Source organism: Triticum aestivum, chromosome 6A, assembly GCF_018294505.1.
Source record: "Triticum aestivum cultivar Chinese Spring chromosome 6A, IWGSC CS RefSeq v2.1, whole genome shotgun sequence".
Lineage (NCBI taxonomy): Eukaryota > Viridiplantae > Streptophyta > Magnoliopsida > Poales > Poaceae > Triticum > Triticum aestivum.
In genome coordinates, this window is record NC_057809.1 from 12,806,118 (window position 1) to 12,821,115 (window position 14,998).

Genomic DNA, 14,998 nt, shown 5'->3' on the forward strand with positions numbered 1-14,998 from the left:
TTTCTAGGCAACAAGAGTTATCATCAATGCTTTTGAGTTTATTAAGTACCTTCAGTTCTGAGTTTTAAATGTCAAAAGAGCTTCACAGAATCTTGAATCCTCCAAATCACTCTTAACAGTTCTGCATTGCACAAAGGCAGCAATGAGCCAATGATATCAGTAGCAATAATAGGTGCTTACATTCTCATAACGTCAGTATTAGTTAACCAAAATTCAACCTACAGAGTTCTAGTACAGTGAGTAACTCCCAATTCTTTTAATAGAAGCACAATTAACAACACAACTAGGGAGTCTAGGACAATGCCACCAGATAGAATTTGAAGGAAAAACGTTCTTCCAGAACCTTCAAGCCACAATCATACATAGAGTGGCTGATCATATAAGCTATATTTAAATAAACATCAACTAAACTTGATGACAAGAAAAACTACAATCACATTGATACAAACTAGAGCATATAGCAATAGTAAATTGCTGCTCCATATAGCAATAGTAATGCACCTAATCAACATTGTAGAGCATCCTGTTACAAACTTGTTCTGATCCTGCAAATTAATGGGGAGGAAGAACTAGGGAGGGAGGGAATGGTAATGGTTCAGAGAAGAACAATAGTAATGCTCCATATAGCAATAGTAATGCTCCATATGTTCTGATCCATATAGCAAGAAGAACTAGGGAGGGAGGGAATGGGGAGGAAGGGTGGAGAGGGAGGAAGGAGGAGAGGTACCTGGGCGGGCGTGGCCAGTCGCCGGAGGGGTCGGGGTCGGCGGCGGCGTCGAAGGGGTGGCTCGAGGGCGTCCGAGCTCGTCCGGGTCCTCGTAGTCGAAGAGGAAGACGACGGCGGTCCTCCTGGGCGCCTCGGTTGGTCGTGGGGAGGCCGGCGGCCACGTGCTTCGCGGGTCGGGGGGCGCGGGGGGCGGCGGCGCGGGGGAGCCGGAGCGGGTGTGGTGAGGGATGGAAGGGGATCTGGCGAGGGAGAGGGGAGAAGGTATCGGGCGAAGGGCCGGGTATCCAGCTATAGAGGGGGGAATGTTAGTAATGGTGCACCATCGAGGGGTGCGCCATAAAAACACTCATAGTAATGGCGCAACCTCCTCTGGTGCGCCATTAGTAACTATTTTTCTGATAGCAATGGCGCACCCTCCTCTGGTGTGCCATTAGTAACTTCTTTTTTTCATTATTTCTTGTTGCATCTAATAATTTGTTTTTTTATCAAATTTGTTATTTTCATGAGGACTAGAACAAAATATATCATCAAATATCATCAAATTTATTTTTTTAATATCATCAAATTTGTTTTTTATTTTTAATTGAAAATATCATCAAATTTGTTATTTGAAAATATCATCAAATTTGTTATTTGAAAATATTATCAAAAAGCGGGGGAGGGTGCGGGGTGTCGGCGGCCGCGGTGGAGCGGGCCGGGGGAGGGTGCAGGGGGTCGGCGGCGGCGGTGGAGCGGGGGAGGGTGCGGGGGGTCGGCGGCGGCGGTGGAGCGGGGGAGGGTGCGGTGGGTCGTCGGCGGCGGTGGAGCGGGGGAGGGTGCGGGGGTCGTCGGCGGCGGCGTGGGTCGGGGCAGCGGGGGGAATTAGCTAGGGGGCGAGGGAGAGGGATGAAGGGGATCTGGCGAGAGGGAGGGAATTAGCTAGGGGGAATCTTACTAATGGCGCACCAGCGGTCGGTGCGCCATTAGTAATCTTTTTTTTACATAGTAATGGCGCACCGGGCAGAGGTGCGCCATTAGTAATCTTTTTTTTACATAGCAATGGCGCACCAGGCAGTGGTGCGCCATTAGTAATCTTTTTTTATATATATAGCAATGGCACACCAGCCAGAGGTGCGCCATAAGTATTTTTTTTGTTGCATGTAATATTTTTTTAGAAAATGAATATGAATATGAAACAGTAATATTTTTTTATAAAAACAGTAATAATTGTTGTTTAACAACAATTGTAGTCTACACTTTTTTATTATTATTTTTTAAAAAATGAAGAGGGGAGAGGAGGCACGGGTGGGATCGAGATCGAGATGGAGGGGGAATCGAGATCGAGATGGAGGGGGATCGAGATCGAGTGTCCTCATGAATATTCAATATTTTATCATATTGAATATGAAAAAATATCATCAAATTTGAAAAAATATTCATGAATTCAAAAAGTGCCCATGAAATTTAAAAATATTCATGATATCAAAAAGTGCCCATGATATTTAAAAATATTCATAATATCAAAATATATATTAATGGCGCACTTCTACAAGGTGCGCCATTAGTAGTTTAAACTAGTAATGGCGCACTGTCAGGTGGTGCGCCATTAGTAGTTTTGCAAAACAAAAAAATCAGTACTGGCGCACTCCCAACTAGTAATGGCGCACTTCGGTAGGATACGCCATCACTATGTATGTAAAAATGAAAAAAAATTATCACTAGTAGCGCACCTGTTTTCTGGTGCGCCATTAGTGTGGAAGACACTAATGGCGCATCACCAACTGGTGCGCCATTAGTATATATAGTAGTGGCGCACTGCCTCCCTGGTGCGCCATTAGTGTCAATCCTATCTATAACCCTTTTCCTAGTAGTGGATTGTTCGCACGAGTTTTTGGAAAAAAAATCATGGGTTTTAGAAAAAGTTTGTAAAAATTAAGACAGGTTCGTGGATCTGAAAATCGTTCATGTATTTGAAAAAAATCAGTGATTTCAGAAAAAGCTCACAAGTTTAAGAAATTAGGCACGGACTTAAAACACAGTTCACGAATTTATGAAAATTTCTGGATTTTAGAAAAAAATCGTGAATTTTAGAAAGGAAAAGAAAATGAAAAAAGAGAAGAAGATCGAGAAAAAAACAGTAGAAAATTGGCTAGACAAAACCGGGAAAAAAATTAAACAAGGCGTTGCCTTTCTTGTTTACGTCACGTCCGAGGGCACGGCTGCGGCCGAGAAACATTTGTAGAACGCATGGGTACATAGGTTGTTCACGAGTTGTTTAGCATAAGAAAAAGAAAAGTCGTACTCTGTACGCCAGCATCAGCTCTACCAGTTGGTTTGTGCACTGTATGAATACAATGTGGTAATGAGTTCAAATCACACTACCCGCATCTGTTTTTGAATATTAAAAAATATATTAATGGGACAACCTGTGGGTGTTAGCACATAAATGGGCTACGGCGTGCAACGGAACATGCCTATGAAAAAGGATACGATGCGTGAAAAGACTATATTACCCTTTATACGTTTTGGTGGGGGATTGTACCGAAGCGGGACTCCCTACAAAAATATATATCCTTGAATTCTCCCGTATAGGTAAAAAAGTTTTGTTTCGTGGGCTTGGAAAACATAAACGTGGAGGCTGCCCTACGACCTTCTACTGTAGCCGCCGTTGCGATGTCAAGATCTCACGCAGCTCCCGCTCCATAGACTACAGAAGGTCGTCTGGCAAGGTAGCAGGGACTATAGAAGGAAAGAAGCATGATGCAGAGGAAGGGGGGAAGAGCAACATGACAGCGATGGGCTGCAGGATCCATGGCGGGATGGAACTTTGCAGATGATCTGACCAAGAGATTTGGGAATAGTTCTTCCTTCAATTGCCGAAGCTAGCACAGGGAACGATCATGTCATTTGGCTAAGGCTACAATTGTCCTTGCAGAAAGCTCAGGTTTTGAGCAAGTAGAGCACTCTCCAAGGCGGGTAAAAATCTTGCTTCCTTTCTCATGTATCTATCAAACCAGCGTGAGTCGACTGTGTAGACAGTTCACTGGATGCAGGATCAGGTATAAACCCACCTCTACTTAGTTTATTTTAGTGTCAAGTTATCAAAGATGCAGACTGCCGCCTGCAAAAAAAAAAGGGCAGACTGCCGCCGAAAATATTTGGAAACATATGCAGCCGTAGAGGTTGAGGAGGACAATTGCAGCATGCACCCCACATAGCTGGAGCACGTGGACATCGATCCAGTATGGCTGCATGTGTAGACGCTCCAGTGGCTTGGATACACATGTTTTCTCTCTCTTTTTACTGGTCAATTAATGATTTCATGGATTCAGAAAAAAATCTTTGAAAAACAGGCCAACATGAGATGTGTAGTGTACATGCACGTGTATGTAATGGAATTTTAGTGATGCGAGGACACAAGCACCTGAACGCTGTAGATAGTGCTTGATAGTTTGTGTCATACTCTCAGGTCGTATGTTGCACATGACCCAAGCAGCCTCACCGAGGATAAAAAACGCTCTCAGTCATACATTCCACCCAACACATCAAAATATACTGACCTACCTACTGTGTCGTCATGCAAATAATAAATAAAATTATGGTGCTTAAGTTGAATACTGAACTAGAGGCCTTGATATTCATGTTGACGGTGTACATTATTAGTTCACATGGAAGAAAGGGAGCATCTCTGATATAAATTTTCAAGCAAGCAGTCAGTATATATACATATGAATGCTACATCTCTCTCTCTCTCTCTCTCTCTCTCTCTCTCTCTCTCTCTCTCTCTTTCTCTCTCTCTCTCTCTCCATTTTATCGGAAGGAACGAAAGTGTTGATATAATCGCACCATAACTAGGTACCTTTTTTTCAGGAGAATATTTCATGATCAATTTTATCCTTGTAACTTTACTAATTTCATTTCTATTTTCCCTACTTTTCAAGTGATGGACATGTTAATTGCATTTGCATGATCTGCATTGCAAGCTTTAAATAAACCTACACAAGTGTGTGGAGTTCATGTCACAATTCTATCAGATTTTTCATGCTGATAGGTGAGATATTATAGGCTTCATCCATTCCTTCAAATAGAATAAACTGCGCAATTGTTTACATTGCCATTATCAACATTTTTGTCTAAAATTTTAGGGGATATACTTTTAATATGCCGGACATTGGTAATTTATCTTGCGTCACATTTGAAAGATTTCAGCTCTTAGTTGCATGGCCGCACAGGGACATGAGATAAATGGGCCTCAACCATCAAAGACAATATTCTAATATTTGCTTCGCTTCACCTTTTCCACTGCAACCTATATAGAAAATTTTACTACTGTAGCTTTGAGAAAATTATTTTGTATGTTGAAAAGCACTTTTCTCCCTTACCGAGTGCATTATTTATTTGTAAATTTTGGTGTCATTTTTTTAACTATGCAGTCTACGAGACGAGTGTGTCGTCTTGGAATGTAATATGATCCCTCCCATTTGTATTGACTTCAGCCTTATTGAATACACACCATCTTGGATGTCTTTACATCAAAATATTTTTCTAAATAACTTATAATATAGGAATACATTACGAACTGAATAGTGACATGAGAATAAGTTTGGTTTGACAATATCAGTGTTTCAGCAAGACATGGATCGAACTGGTGTTCGGTCCAATAGGGATGTAGAATTGAAAGTAGTGGTGATAGAGAAACAGCAAGTCTTTTAGAGCTTCTTATAAATCAGGTGGAAGAGGAAAATTGCATGACAATACGATCTCACAAGAAGTAGCAATTTTCTCGATGGATAATATATTTTGCTACTAAACTTTCAATGTTTTCATGTAAGGATATATACATGACACACTATTCACATGTGATATGTTCTATGTAAGTTAATTCGGAAGCTCTATTCATGGAGACGTATCTTCTATATGTTCTTTATGCTTCTCCTACATATTGTCTTTGATATTTAATGTGGCAGGCTTTGATTCATTGCTATTAGTTAGAAGGTGCGCGAGATTATTTTGCTATTCTTATATTGAAGTAATACATGTTACGGTAATACTGGGGACCAACATATGTTTTTCGAAGGAGAAGCTCTGTTATTCCTTGCATCTCTAAATCACACTTGCAGTGGGATCCCTATGGTTTTAGAAGATGTTGTATCGACGCCAAAATAAAATTCAAAAGATTGGTATTTTCAGGAGAACTGCAAGCACTACACTTAAATCTTAGCATTCAACTTTTACATATTGTGAAGGAGAATTCACTTTCTGACAATTTTTAATCTTATATTGGTGTCGTGTGACCATGTTGTTATAAAAGTACAGAAGCATCTTTTCCTGTTGTGGGCAGAGGTCACACAGAGCTAAAGATTTATTATCTGCTCAATTAGGTTCACATATGTTTAATCCTTTCTTTTGCCGGGAACACATATGTTTATTCACGTGATGTACATTTTGGATCTTTTCCACCATGTATTTTATCTATTACTGACCATGCATGTTCGCCAAAAGACTACATGGACACCTCTTGTAATGTTAGAAGTGCCGATCATGCTCAGGATAATGTGTTTTTATGCCAAGCAAGAGGTTGAATAAGTCATGCTTTTAGCACAGTTTGCAAGACATGTACTGAGTTGCATCATCTATTCTAAGTTATATTTAACCTCGGCATGTTGGATATTTGAAACTGTTTGAATCATTTTGATTATTATCCGCACGAGCAATCAAAGTCGGGGGAGAATGTTTGGACACTTGGAGAATTATTGTAGTATTTGTGATAACCATATATGTATACGAATTATGTTCTCCTATGTATCTTGATATTGTTTAATGAAATGTGCCAGTGAATGATGTTGTATAACAGTTTTGACATTAAATGTAGTTGCATTTATCCCAAAGTACAAATGCGCTTCATAAATGTAAATCAACTATTCGTTGGGTATTGTTTTTGTAACTACAGAAATGATATTTTATATTCACAGTTCCGTCTGATTTTTTTTCAGAAATCAAATAATATGCTCATTATAAACTTTCTGAAGTTCTAGCCCGCGCATCGAGCAGGCCACTTTGCTAGTTTCCAGTAACAGCCAATGAATCCAAACTACCGTAGGCGATCAGAAAATGAAGATGAATTCGTTTTTCTCATACACCCTACATTAGATGGCAGTAGCTCATCCACAAAAATGCCAATACATACATCCATCCTCACAGGATCCACATACATGCATGAAACACTTGCCGGCCATGAGGTCCTGTGCCAAAGACGATTCCACATGGAGAGAGAGAGAGATCTTTCAAGCCTTAGTTCAAAAATTGTGTGAGAAGTGCAATCTTGCAGACTGAACATGTGTATCCCTGGAAGAGCAAGTAGGTATATTTCTATACCCAATATCAAAGAATGCAAGCAATCGGACGGTGCAAGATATATTCCAACATAGTGGATCAACGGTCAGTTTATTATCTTCGAGTTGTGCTTAACGCGATAACATCACTATCATGCAACTACATACGCTTGCCATCCTTACACCCACATCGCATCTTAAGACAGCGAAAATTTGCATACTTTCAGGTACTACTTATGTTCTATTTTGACATGGTAAATTCATAGTAGGGAAATTTGATGTGTGCATATCTCTAATTTCAGCATGAAATTTACAGAACTGTCTTGGAGCTATTGACGGCACTCACTTTCCCATGACCATTCCACCTGGACAGCAAGATCCATATAGAAATAGAAAACAAGGACTGTCACAAAATTGCATGGTCGCATGCGACTTTGATCTAAAGTTCGTGCATGTACATCCTGGTTGGGAGAGTTCTGCTTCAGATGCAAGAGTTCTACAAGACTCACTTAAGCATGGTTTTAGTGTACACCCTGGTAAATTCTATCTTGTAGATGCGAGCTATGCAAACACACCTGAATTCATTGCTCCATATAGGGGAACAAGGTATCATTTGCAAGAACAAGGAAAAGTCCAGCAGAGGCCAAAGAATTGTTCAACCTCCACCATGCTCAGCTTCGGAATCATGTTGAGAGAATTATCGGTATATTAAAAAAGAGGTATCCCATACTAAAGGCTGCTACGTCTGATATTGACACTCAGGTTGATATTTCTATGGCTTGTTGTGTGATGCACAATTTCATACGACTACATGATAGTGACATTTCATTACCGGACAGATGTACAGAAGATATAAATGAAAGCAATATGGAAGATGTACCAGATGGAGATACCAAATACAATGTTGATGTGCCCTTATTTGACAGCATGCGGCAAGCTGGGAATGACATGCGAGATGCCATGGCAAATGCAATGTGGGCTGACTACAATGCAAGGCGATGAGCCCTATGTAATAAAGGTAAAACAATTTGGTTTGTACTGGAAGTAATTCTAGTCAATCAAAAGGATTTGTGATCAAGTTTCATTTAACATTGCATTAGTACTAGCACATCTAACCAGGAACACATACACAAAAGTCACGTACCCTTTCCTATCCTAGTACCTTAGCACTACATGATAATTTGGTACCATTAAAATTGCATTAGTAGTACTACAAGTGCCTGCAACAACATACAAAGCCACTTTTGTAATTAACACAAAAGCCTTCTCCAAGGAGCATATTCCCATAGCAAGTATACTAGGTGTTTTGAATTTTATTTCTTAACCATCCCAGTCATAATGCATTAGTTGAAACCGAGAGGAAGACTTCCCTGTTGTCCTTGTTGACGGTGAAGAGGTCAGCTGCTTTTAGCATATCTTCCATTTGTAAATTCAGCAACCCCTCAAGTGCAACAATGCATTTTTGTATGCTACAGGGATCCTCCAATTTCTTCTCCTCGATGGCTTGCAAACCATTCCATCTCTTCTGTTTTGAGGTTCAGGTACCTCTCATGGGAATCATCAATACTAGAATTAATCTTCTGTCTTTTCCTCCGCTTAGCACTAGTAAGCTCAGGAGCAGAATGAGATGGTTGACAATTTCTATGTGTTGGTAGTGCATCTTGTGATTGAACATGTAATACGGAATCTTTCACCTGAGTTGAGTTCACAACTTCTAGGTCTAATGGATCATCTGTGCAGAACCAATCAGTGCTTCCATTGTCCTCTTCAGTATCAGTATGCATGCACGAATCCCCAGGAGCAGGTAGGTTTGGTGTAGGTGAGCAAAAATGCTCCTCGGGACCTTCCAACTGCTGCGAATATGATGTAGTGACCTTAGAGAATTTTGTGGCCTTGTTTGCATAATAGTCCATGCCACGACAACTCCTTCCTTGAGTGTAGCGCCCTGCATGGATTATGTCCAGAAGAATCTCACTTAAGATCATTGTACAAGACAAACCGTACCTCGAGTTAAGGATTTAAAACTCACCATCATATAGAGCAAATAGATCATTATAGTATGGGAATGACTTGTCTTGCCATCGGAGGGCATGTTTGTTCTTACGGGCCTTTAATTCTTCCCAAACACTGCCCCAGCCAGTTTTTCATTCATTCTAACACAATCAATTGTAGTTATACAGACATATACTTCATGAAAAACTTGTGCCGCAAATCCATATATGTAGGTGACATTTTTGAAGTTTGGCAGCTTGGTCTTAGGGACGGCCAACGCACCATGGCGCCATGGACGGCACAGCCATGTTCCACTTCCTCCAGACATGGACCACTTTCACTAGGGATGGCGACCGGGCTTTGGTGAATCTCCCATGCCATGACCGCTCCCGCTTGTATGCGCGTGATCCCCCTGCTATTCATCCCGATGCCCTCTCTGTTTTTTGTCCCAAGATGATCCTATCCCAGACCTCTGTTGTCAACAAGCTTGAGGTTTTCACCCTCCATAAGGACCATCTTTCCACTCTTAAGCACATGTGCGGCGGCGTTGGCGTGAGCACCTTCGGTGTCCTCAGCGCCCACGTGTGGCAGTGCATGTCTCTAGCCCGGAGGCTAGCGTCGGACTCCACAAAGCGCCTCACGTTCATGGCCTACGTCCGAAGCAGAATAACACCACCACCCCTAGATAACTACTTCGGCAACACGATATTAGATATAAGTGTTGCCGAAGAAGCACAGAGCATCACCTCCGGCGACCTAGACTACGTCGCGTGCCGTATCAAACACACCATCAGTCGGGCGGATGATGAGCTGGTGCATTCGGCGGTCGACCATGTTGAGCTAGCGTTAGCAGAGAGGGACAACTTGCCGTACCCCTGCGACAGGCAATCTGCCGGTGTCCGACATCAGAGTGGTCAACTGGCTTGGCTTGCCGTTGTATGATTTGGATTTCGGCAGGGGAAAGCCACTGGCTATGTTGCGTGCTGAATCAAGCCGTGGAGGTCTGTGCACCTGATGAACAGCACAAAGGGGGATGATAGCGTGCACCTAGTCATCTATACAGAGACTGCAATTCTCAAGGAGTTCAAGCGTTTGTTTTATGCCAAGTTTGACGGCATGCTGCATTCCAAGTTCTAGTTGGCCGGCTAGTGTCCCATGCACTTCCATTTTATTTCTTTGAACATCTCCAATCGTATGTGCCTTAGCTGTTTTTGTCTAAGTGTATGTCTAGTTTCAAAATAAGTCCAGATCAAATAATGTGGGTGTCTTTGAGTGTATTGGAGACGCACATGGACAATTGTTTAGCCAAGGCAGATAAGCAGCAAAAGATCGCATTTCACAAGCATCTTTTGTCATGTAATAGGTCAAGTGATCTCTAATCCTAAAGGAACATAAATAAATTTGAGACAGATCAGCAATCTCCAACCCACAAGATATTATGATGACATAGGTGCTTTTTCTTTAGAGGAGACCAGAACCGGACCAAATTGAAGGCAAACAGAAGTAGTTGGTGCCGATACCAAACTTCATCGTTTTCCTTCTTTCCCTTGAGCGGAGTGTCTCATGTTGATGGAAATAGAACACATGGTTTTGGTGGCCCATCTCTACCTGAATCATTTGATAACTTCAGTGCAACAAGGTGTCACCTACATACGTACATATATGAAAAGCTTCCTCTCTCAAAACAAGCTTTCGTCCTGCTTTATATATAAAGCACCAACGATAGTAAACGATCGATCGATACGAATCAGTGGCGAAGATCGCATACACATCAAAACAAAAGATAAATGGACAATATAAATCGCACGGAAAAACTGTTTAAGTGCGCAAAAACTACATGACTACGCCACTGAGCAAGAGCAGAGAAAGTCCAGTAGGAGACACAGCACCATGACCCAGGGCACATGGACTGCACAACAGAGCCCCAAGAGGGTAGTCGCGCAGGGTGTCACCGCTGTGGAGTCCATAGCGGACATGGGTTTTCACCAAATGCCCTGGCATGAAAAAGATGATCACAACAAAATTATCAAGAGAAAACAGACACCCGTGCTGGCGCCAAAGCGCAGACCTTTCGCCGGTCTCTTTCCCGAGCCATAACGAGTGCTCAACAACCTTCCTCCCCTCCTCGGTATATTAGATGGATTCCAATAATTTAACCTTTGTTGCCATGGCCCATGGCTAAGGTAACCGAGCAGAGTGAGCACCATTGCAGAAATGATTTGGTTTTTAACAGAACATCACGGATTCATTCTTTGCCGGTTATTTTCCAAGCTACGGCACTGATCCGTTCGTGGTCGCTACTCACTCCGATGGAGGCCAGGGAGCATTTGGTTACTGGATCTATCCGCTGGGAGATGGTAGCTCGGGATATCTTCAACCGGTTTGGATGGCGGTCATGTAATAGGATAGGCAATTAGTTTCCCTATCTATTTTTAGCCAGCTGGTTGTGGCATCTTTTTCCGGCTAGTCTCTGTATCTAGCCGCCTGTCGCTCTGTGTGAGCGGCATTTATCCTTTGCTTTTCGTTTGGCTGGAGACTGTGGAACCTTGTTGGCACCTTTTGTTATTTGGTTAATAAGATGGCCGTATGCATCGTTCTGATGCAGAGGCCGGGGAGACCCCCCTTTTCGAAAAATAAATAAATAAAATGAACCAAAAATGCTTTAGCCCGTAAAAGTCCATTTCATTAGAATTATTTGTCTTTACCACGCTAAACAAATCGAGCAGCCCACGAGCAACTACTCTACTCTGCACCTGAGACTAGAACGAGTAAATTCACTAGGATAAGCCTAGTATAAGTTGCTTAAGATTATTAATCAGGGTACAAACATCCAATAGGTTAGAAACATCAAACATCCGTGTCACTAATACTCTGGGACATGCAAACTATTTGATCTAGGCTAACTAACATTATATTATTCGATAGAGACCATCAAAATATAATAGTCCTCGGCACATATGAGGTGCTCGAAGAACACAAAGAGAAACGGGGGTGCGAGAAAACACTAGCTCCGGCCGGCTAGAACTTGGAATACACCATGCTCTCGAACTTGGCATACAACAAACGCTTGAACTCCTTGAGAATAGTAGCGTCTATACACATGACGATGTGCACGCTGCCATCCCCATGCGCGCTGTCAATCAGGTGTGCGTAGCCTCCACGGTTCGATTCGGCGCGCAGGCCAACGGCTTTCCCCAGCTGAAATCCACGTCGTACAGCGGCATGCCAAGTCAGCTGACCACTCTCATGTCCGTAGCCGGCAGATTGCCTATGGCAGGGCTGTTGTCCCTCTTTGCTTGGTCTAGCTCGAGGTAGTCGACCGCTGAACGTACCAGCTCGTCGTCCACCCGGCCGAGGGTGTCCTTGATCCGGTGCGCGATGTAGGCCAGGTTGCCCGAGGCAATGCCACACGCTTCATCGGCGACACTGACGTTTATCACCACGTTGCCGAAGTAACCATCCGGGAGTGGTGGCGTCATGGCACGCCGGATGTTGGCCGCGAACACGAGTCGCATTATGGAGTTTGGTGGGAGTCGTCGGGCTAGACACATGCACTGCCACAAGTGGGCGCTCACGGCACTAAAGGTGCTAACACCGGAGCCACCTCAGATATGCTTGAGGGTGGAAAGTTGATCCTTCTCAAGGGTGAAAACCTCGTTAACCACTGGCCCCAGGGCTGCGATAGGTTGATCTTGAGGCAAAAAAGGGAGAGGGTGTCGATGAACAACGGGTGGGTCACGCGACACAACTGGGTGCGGTCAAGGTAGGGGAGCTTCATCACAGCCCGGTCGCCATCCCTCGAAAAAGTTGACCATGTTTCGAAGAAGTGGAACGTGGCAATGCCATCCATGGTGCGATGATGCCCAGTAGCCAGTACACATATTACTAGCTGCTTGTAATTATATGCATGTATGTAATATATAGTATAGCAGTGCACTACTATATATAATATAGTTGAGTTGGTTAGAAAGAAAGAAAGATGGACAAAAATAAAAAACAACTCTTTAAGTATGAATCAGACTGACCTGGGTGGCACACGCCTCAGTTGAGAGCATTTGGGGAACAAACAACCTCCTCAGCCTTGGTGATGACTTCAAATCGCTAAAGTCGTCCATGGTGAGATGGGAGCTAGCCACAAGGAAAAGCATGCCCTTGCTGTTGCAATGTATCTCTAACCTGCCGTTGGCGTCCACCCTGAGGGGGCCGGCCATGGGGTAGAAGGCCACAAGGGAGCTCCTGGCTCCGGGCAAAAGGACTTTGCGGATCGCCCGGGCCGCTCGCGCGGGCGGCTGGGAGAAACCCTAGCCGCCACCGCCCGCACCTCCTCTCCGCCTCCCCTCCCCTTGCCGCTGCCGGAGGGCGTCGCTGGGCGAAGCCCAGTTGGCGTCGGCAGCAGCGGGGCCCTTATCCCTCCTCCCCTGATGGCTACGACGCGGGACGTGGCGAGCAGGCGTGGAGCGTGGCGCTCCCGCAGGGCGTTGCGGCAGCGTCTCAAACGGACGGGCCTTGGGCAAGATCGTGCGTGGACGCGGCGGCGGCTGCGTGGCGAAGGTGGCGGGATGGGCCGACGCGGCGTGATGGCGGGGGGGTTGGTGCCAGTTCCGTCAGATCTGGCACTTGGAGTCGCGGGCTATGAGCAGGGAGGGCCGATGTCCTCTGTCGTGGCGGAGATGGTGTCAACGTGATGGAGGCAGCTGTGTGGTGGTGGTCCTTGTACTCCCGTTGCATCACGGACGCGATTAGCATGATCGATCCTTTTCGATCAGGTTGTCGACGTGTTCCGGAACTACTGCTTGAGATCTTGCCCAAGGATATCTGGACCGGATAGTATCCGGTCGTGCACGTCCATATCAGCCTAAGTGGCTTCAGGAGGGCGCATCGCGAAGCTCTGTTGTTTGTTGACACTATGGGACATATATGGGCATCTCAATTTCCATGACACAGACAGCTCTCTCCCTCCCGTTCTTTTTCCTTCTACTGCTAACTACTGGTTACAAATTATTTAAGGAGAAGGATGGCTTTCCACACGCAGCAATTATTTAAAAGCATCCTTCTTTTGATATATGATCTGAATCAACCAGGACCAGACAATTAAAGGTAAATAAAAGTTGATGGAGACATTCATGGCGATTTGGGATCCCATCATTTTCTTTCACTACAGTGTTCTCTTTCAGCATCTCCGCGCCCCTCTTCACCATCTCTTCCATCTCAGGTTTCTGGAGGCCTGCCCAGTATATGAAAAAAGCACAAGCTGTGAACACAATCTCAAACGGAGAGTTAATCCATTTATACTCAAAGGTGGCCCATCTCCATCGTCAACTACTATTACCTCAGTGTCTCGGTTAAATGACAACATGTTTCTTACTACGACTACTGTATGCTGGACTAGTGAATATCATACATGAGTAAATGGTGAGATGGCCATCAGGGTCTACATCCAAAGGAGGCTAAATCCAACCTGACACAAAGACTAGGGGCAAGCTTCAATGTTTTTAATAGTTTCTTCCAGCAGTATCAAATTCTAGATCTTTTTTTAGAACAAGTATCAAATTTTGGTGAAGACATTGATCCTGCCTGGCTGGACCCATATGATATTTGAGTAGAAACAACATTAATTTACATTACTTACATTATTACAAGTAAAATTCATACTTTTCAGCCGGCAATAGCCTCGCTATAGCCCGCCGTAGCCTTTTCAGTAGGGTGCCACTAAATGGTCTCATGTACAAATAGCTCGCTATAGCTCCGCTAGAGCTGATTTGAAGGTCCGCTGCTATTTAGCATAACCTGCTAGTTATACATTGATAAAAATTAGTCCCTCGCCGAGTTCAGCGACCCTCCTCCCCCTCCTCAGTATATAGATGGATTCGAATAAATTAACTTTCGCTGCCATGGCTGAAGGTGACCGCCTGATAGGGCAGATTGGAGCACCACCACAGACAAAGCACAGGGACTAAAGAAAAAGAAC

At 43.9% G+C, this 14,998-nt stretch overlaps 2 pseudogenes; one reads left to right on the top strand and one right to left on the bottom strand.

The window, feature by feature from the left end:
- The first annotated feature begins 9,103 nt into the window (after positions 1–9,103).
- LOC123129296 (putrescine hydroxycinnamoyltransferase 1-like) lies at positions 9,104–10,167 on the top strand (annotated as a pseudogene).
- Positions 10,168–11,859: 1,692 nt separating this feature from the next.
- On the bottom strand, positions 11,860–13,879 carry LOC123129297 (putrescine hydroxycinnamoyltransferase 1-like; annotated as a pseudogene).
- Between the last annotated feature and the right edge of the window lie 1,119 nt (positions 13,880–14,998).